We start from the raw sequence: 6,000 nt of genomic DNA, 5'->3' as shown, positions 1-6,000 counted from the left end.
ACCTGTACCTCTGAAACAAATAATACATTATATGTTAAAAAAGAAGAAGAAGAAGAAGAAGAAGATAGCAGGGGGGAAGAATGAAGGGGGGGGAATTGGAGGGGGAGACGAACCATGAGAGACGATGGACTCTGAAAAACAAACTGAGGGTTCTAGAGGGGAGGGGGTGGGGGGATGGGTTAGCCTAGTGATGGGTATTAAAGAGGGCACGTTCTGCATGGAGCACTGGGTGTTATGCACAAACAATGAATCATGGAACACTACATCAAAAATTAATGATGTAATGTATGGTGATTAACATAACAATAAAAATTTAAAAAAAAACTTCATGTTTATAACAGTTTTAGATTTGTATAAATATTGCAAAGAGAGTACACAGAGTTCTCATAACCCCAGAACAGTTTCTCCTATTACTAACATCTTGCATTAGCAGGATTCATTTATTACAATTAGTGAAACAATATCAATATATTCTTATTAACTGAAGTCCATACTGTATTAATATTTACTTAATTTTTTACCTAATAGCTATTTTCTGTGCCAGCATGCATTCTAGAGTACCACATTACATTTAGTCAGCCTGTCTCCTTAGGCTCCTTTTGGCTGTGACAGTTTATCACACTTTACTTATTATTATTGATGACCTTTAGAGTTTTGAGAAGTACTGGTTAGGTATTTTGTAAAATGGCCCTCTATTGGGAACTGTCTGCTGTTTATCTCATAATTAAACTGGGGTTATGGATTTTAGGGAGGAGGATCATTGAGGTAAAGTGCCATGTTCATGACATCATATCAAGGTACAGAATACCACTGTTTTCAATACCACATTTGATATGACCACCTATCAATACCACAATTGATAAGACTCATCACTATCAATGTTTGGTGACCTTGATCATCTGGCTAAAAGCATGTTTGTCAGGTTTCTCCCACTGTAAAATTCTTACATCCAACCCTAACCCTTCATACTGTACTCCTTGGAACAAAGTCACTATGCCAACACTTAAGGAGTGGCGAGTTATGTTCCACCTACTTGAGGGTGGGAAATCTATATAAATAATTTGGAATTCTCTACACAGAATATTTGTCTCTTTCTACTTTATATACTTATTCAGTAATTTATTTATATCAGTATGGTCTCGTGGACATTTAATGAATACATTGTGTTCTAATCTGATACTATCTTCTTTACTTTGTGTTCACATTGTTTTAGCTTGGCTATTTGGGAAGAGTTGCAGTTGGTTCTTGCGTCCCTTTGAATTATCTCCATTGTGTGGGTATTTGTTGTTAATTTTTGTTTCTTTGTTTAACTGGTTGGTTGGTTTGCCTGTTAATTAATTAATTAATTTATTTATTTATTATATTTTTATTCACTCATTCACTTATTTATTTATATGCATTATCTTTTAAGGTAGTTTTAGATTTGCAGCAAAATTGATAGGAAAGTACAGAGATTTCCCACTCACAGTCTGTCATTTAATTGGTGTATTTATTTACCATGTTTGTTTTCTGTCTGTTGCAGTAATTTTCCATTCCCTTTCTACCTTCTCTAGTTTTTTTTTTTTAAATAATAGTTTTCTCATTTTTTTTTTAAGATTTTATTTATTTATTTGACAGAGAGAGAGAGAGAGCGAGAGCAGGAACACAAGCAAGGTGAGTGGGAGAGGGAGAAGCAGGCTTCCCGCCGAGCAGGGAGCCCGATGTGGGACTCGATCCCAGGACCCCGGGATCATGACCTGAGCCGAAGGCAGACGCTTAACGACTGAGCCACCCAGGCGCCCTACCTTCTCTAGTTTTGATTATTTAATATAATTTCAATTTATTTCCTGTCTTAGGTATCAGGTCTACTCCTTTTTTTTTTTTTTTTAAGATTTTGTTTATTTATTTGATACAGAGAATGAGAGCACAAGGCAGAGCAGCAGGCAGAGGGAGAAGGAGAAGCGTGCTCTCTGCTGAGCAGGGAGCCCGATGTGGGGCTCGATCCCAGGACCCTGGGACCATGACCCGAGCCGAAGGCAGCCGCTTAACCGACTGAGCCACCCAGGCGCCCCGAGGTCTACTTCTTTTAAAATTTTTATTAGTTGTCCTGGAGTTTACATTATTAATTTTTAAGTAATCTTTGTCCACCGTTAAAATAATGGTATACTGCTTTGTATGTAACTCAGGATTCTTATAATGGACTTTTCTCAATTCTTCCCTCCTTTCACTTATGATATGGCTATCATTTGTTTCACATCCATATGCTATATTTATCCAATACATTACTATTAATATTTTAAATAAACCATTATTTCTTAGAGCAATTAAAAATAAGAAAAAACAATTTTACCCTAATTTATTCCTGCTCTGATGTTCTTCCTTCCTTTATACAAATTTGAGTTCTTAACTATATCATTTTCCATCTGTCTGAAGAATTTTTTAACATTTCTTGCTGGGCAGATCTATTGGCAATGAATTTCCTCAGTTTTTGTTTGTCTGAAAAAGTCATTATTTCGTCTTCATCTCTGGAAAATAATCTCACTGGATATTGAATTTTATGTTGGTGTTTCTTTTTTTTTTTTTTCTTTTTATACTTTTAGTATTTCACTCCCTTTCCTTCTTGCTTTCATGGCTTCTGACCAAAATTGACTTTTAGAGAAAAGTTTTATCCCTGTTCCTCTGTAGGTAAGATGTTGCCACACTCCCTGGTGATATTGTGATTTATAAGAAATATATGTTTGGTCATTCGGATATGATATATATATATATTTCTCATATATATTTGGTCTTTCCCATGGTTCCTGGCTCACAGCTCCTAATACCTTTGGAATTTCCTGAGTGGTAAGAACAATGGAACATCTTTTGTTATAATATTTTGTCCTCGGTTCCTGAAGACACTTCAAAGCCATGAAGGTGAAATGCGTGTTATGTTAGTCATAGCAAGCCCCTCTACACCACAACAAAGTTTTAATGAGGGAACTTTTGGAAAGCACCAAAGAGGGGTGCCTGGGTGGCTCAGTTGTTTAAGTGTCTGCCTTTAGCTCAGCTCATGATTCCTGGGTCCTGGGATCAAGCCCCCCATTGGATTCCCTGCTCAGCAGGGAGTCTGCTTCTCCCTCTCCCTCTGCCCTTCCACCTGCTTGTGCTCATTTTCTCTCTTTCTCTCTCTCTCAAATAAATAAAGTCTTCAAAAAATTAAAAAAAAAAAAAAAGAAAGCACCAAAGAATGGGGGCTGGTTGCCAGGGGAACCAATAACAAATAGAGGGTTGGAGCTTTCAGTCCCACTCCCTGATTTCCAAGAAGAGGAAAGGGGCTGGAAGTTGAATAAATCATCAAGGGCCAGTGATTTAATCTGTCATGCTGATATAATGAAGCCTCGTAATAACTCAAAAAGAGGAAGTTTGAAGAACTTCAGGTTAATGAACCAGAATGCTTCTACATGCCACCATGCTAGGCTCCAAACTCCATGGGTACAGAAAGTTTTTGTTTTGGACTTGCCCTGTAGATCTCTTCGTTTGGCTGTTGATTTGTATCCTTTAATATCCTTTGAAATAAAACAGTAATCTAGTGAGTAAATGGGTTTCCTGAGTTTCGTAAGCTACTCTAGCAAATTAATCAACCCAAGGAGGAGGTGTAGGAATCTCTGATTTCTAGCCAGTGGGTCAGAAGGACTTGGGCTTGTAACTGACATCTGTAGTGAGGGGCATTCACGTAGGACTGAACCCTTAACGTGTGGAATTGGTGCTATCTCTGGGAGATAGTATCAGAATTGAGTTGAACTGTGGGACTTCAGCTGGTGTTGGAGAATTGCTGGATATGGGGAAAAAGCCACATCCATTGGAATTGGGCACAGAACTTTTACCCCTCACTCCTGCTCTGGCTTTTTAAAAGATTTTCTCTTTATCTTCAGTTTTTCTGAAGTTTGAATATGATATGTATAGGTATAGATTTTTGGGTATTTGTCCTGCTTGTTACTTTCTTCTGTTGCTTCTTGGATCTTTTGTTTGGTATCTGTCATTATTTTTGGAAAATTCTCAGTGATTATTAATTCAAAAATTTTTTTCTCCCATAGTTCAGTTGTTACTTTTCTTTCTTTTTTTGTCATTTTTTTTTTTCTCTTTGAATGTCAGTGGTGGAAGTCTCCATATAGCTTTATGCCCCCTGATTCTTTTCTTGACCATGTCCAATCTATTGATGAGGTTCAAAGACATTCTTCATTTCTATTAATGTTTTTGATTTCTAGCATTTCCCTTTGATTTTTTCCCAGAGTTTCCACCTTTATTTACATTTCCTATGTATTCTGGCATATTGTCTGCTTTTTCCATTAGAACTTTTAAGACAATAGTTATTTTAAATTCACTTTCTGATAATTGAAAAATCTATGTTATCTCTGGATCTGGTTCTGATGATTGCTTTGTCTCTTCAGACTGCTGCTGCTGCTTCCTTTTTTTTTTTTTTTTAGCCTTTTGCATACCTTTCAGGTTTTTTTGTCAAAAGCCAGACACAATATATAAGATAATAGGAAGTGAGATAAATAGGTCTCTACTACCAGGTTTTATGTTTATGTGGCTAAGTATTGGGTTGTACTTAATGTTTACTCTAGCTGCCCAGGTCAGGAACTTCAAGTTCCTCTAGTGTCCCTGTTCCCTGTTTTGGTCTCTCCTCTATCTTTGGGCTTCCCTGAGAAAACTGCTCTTTGGGTAGAACCGTGTCTTTCAACTATAATCCAGTTATTACACTTGAGCCCTGTTGGTATGGTGGTAAGGATGGGGGAAAGCAAGTGTCCTATAACCTTACAATTAAATCCCAGTCTTTTAGTGGGCCTTTCCGTGGAATGTGACTTTCACAAGGCTTTCTTCGCTTCTGCTTACATGATACAAGAAAGTTAGAGTAAACTGGAATCCTCAGGGAAATGCGCTTTCCCCAAGTTGGATAAGTCTCTGGTAGTCAGTCTCTCTTTTCCCCTGGAGAGTAGGTATTTGTTATGGAGAACAATATAGGCATATTTTACACATGTTGCTTTTCCTCTCTTCCAACAGAGCCATAAGAGGATCTTTATGGCTTTTCAACATAATGACACGATACCTTCTTTCCTGGAAGTAAAACCCAGGAAAGGATGGGGACTCCTAAATCCAGGGACTCGAAATCCAAGTGTTTCTGAATCTCCTGATGGTCCATACTTAGTTTCCATCAATTCATCAAAATTATCATTTAATTATTGCTTGTTTATGGGTCCTGCATCTTCTGTTCCAAGTAAAGAGATCTTGGCTGTGGCTTTTTCTATTCGCCTGTCATTTTTGGGTGATGGTTTCCCTTGAAGCCTCAATTCTTTGATGGTCCAAGAAAAGTTTGCTTAGTTTCAGTCTTGTAGTAAGGACAAGGGTGACAACTTTCAAACTCCTTATAGGCTTAAGTTGAAACCAGAAATCCCTTATGGTCATTTTTTACAATTCATTTTTAGAGTAGTTATATTAGAGAAATTTTAAAGGTCTAAAAGTTTATAGCAGTTGGGAAGACCAGAATATTCAAGACTTTGAATGGAAGCAATCTATTTTCCTAGATACATAAGGTTACTAATTTTTACATTAAGTTTTTCTGTAATAGCTTTATTGTATTTGACAAAATATTAACTTGAAAATCTATGATTTTTATATTAAAATTGAAAATATAATTAAGTTCTCCATCAGTTGAATATGTGTGTGTGTATTTATGTACATTTACTGTGTGCTAAGTACTATGATGGCTGTTTTACAAGTAAATCTTACCTTCATCTTACAAATATGTGGGATAAGTTCTGTTATTCTTATTTTATAGAGTAAGAAAGTGAGACACTAGAATTTGTGCTCTTGACTACTAATTATTTTATCTCTCTAAAGAATCAGGAATTATCTATTTCAGATATTTGGGATGATAGAAAGATGTATACTAAAGAGTTTAGCCAAAGTCACATTTATAGATTAGATCACTTTGAAATCAGAAAGTATCTCAGATTATACAAGTATGTGTTGGCCATCTATTCT

The 6,000-nt window shown here is 36.5% G+C and overlaps 1 protein-coding gene across 2 annotated transcripts in view; it reads left to right on the top strand.

Annotated features, from left to right (window-relative positions):
• The window catches only part of GALNTL6 (polypeptide N-acetylgalactosaminyltransferase like 6), a 956,008-nt gene that overhangs the window by 267,224 nt on the left and 682,784 nt on the right, over positions 1-6,000 (top strand). The gene's annotated exons all lie outside the window — the stretch shown is intronic.

This window comes from Leptonychotes weddellii, chromosome 2 (assembly GCF_054177405.1).
Source record: "Leptonychotes weddellii isolate Sample4059 chromosome 2, ASM5417740v2, whole genome shotgun sequence".
NCBI lineage: Eukaryota > Metazoa > Chordata > Mammalia > Carnivora > Phocidae > Leptonychotes > Leptonychotes weddellii.
This window is presented reverse-complemented; position numbering and strand designations above follow the sequence as displayed.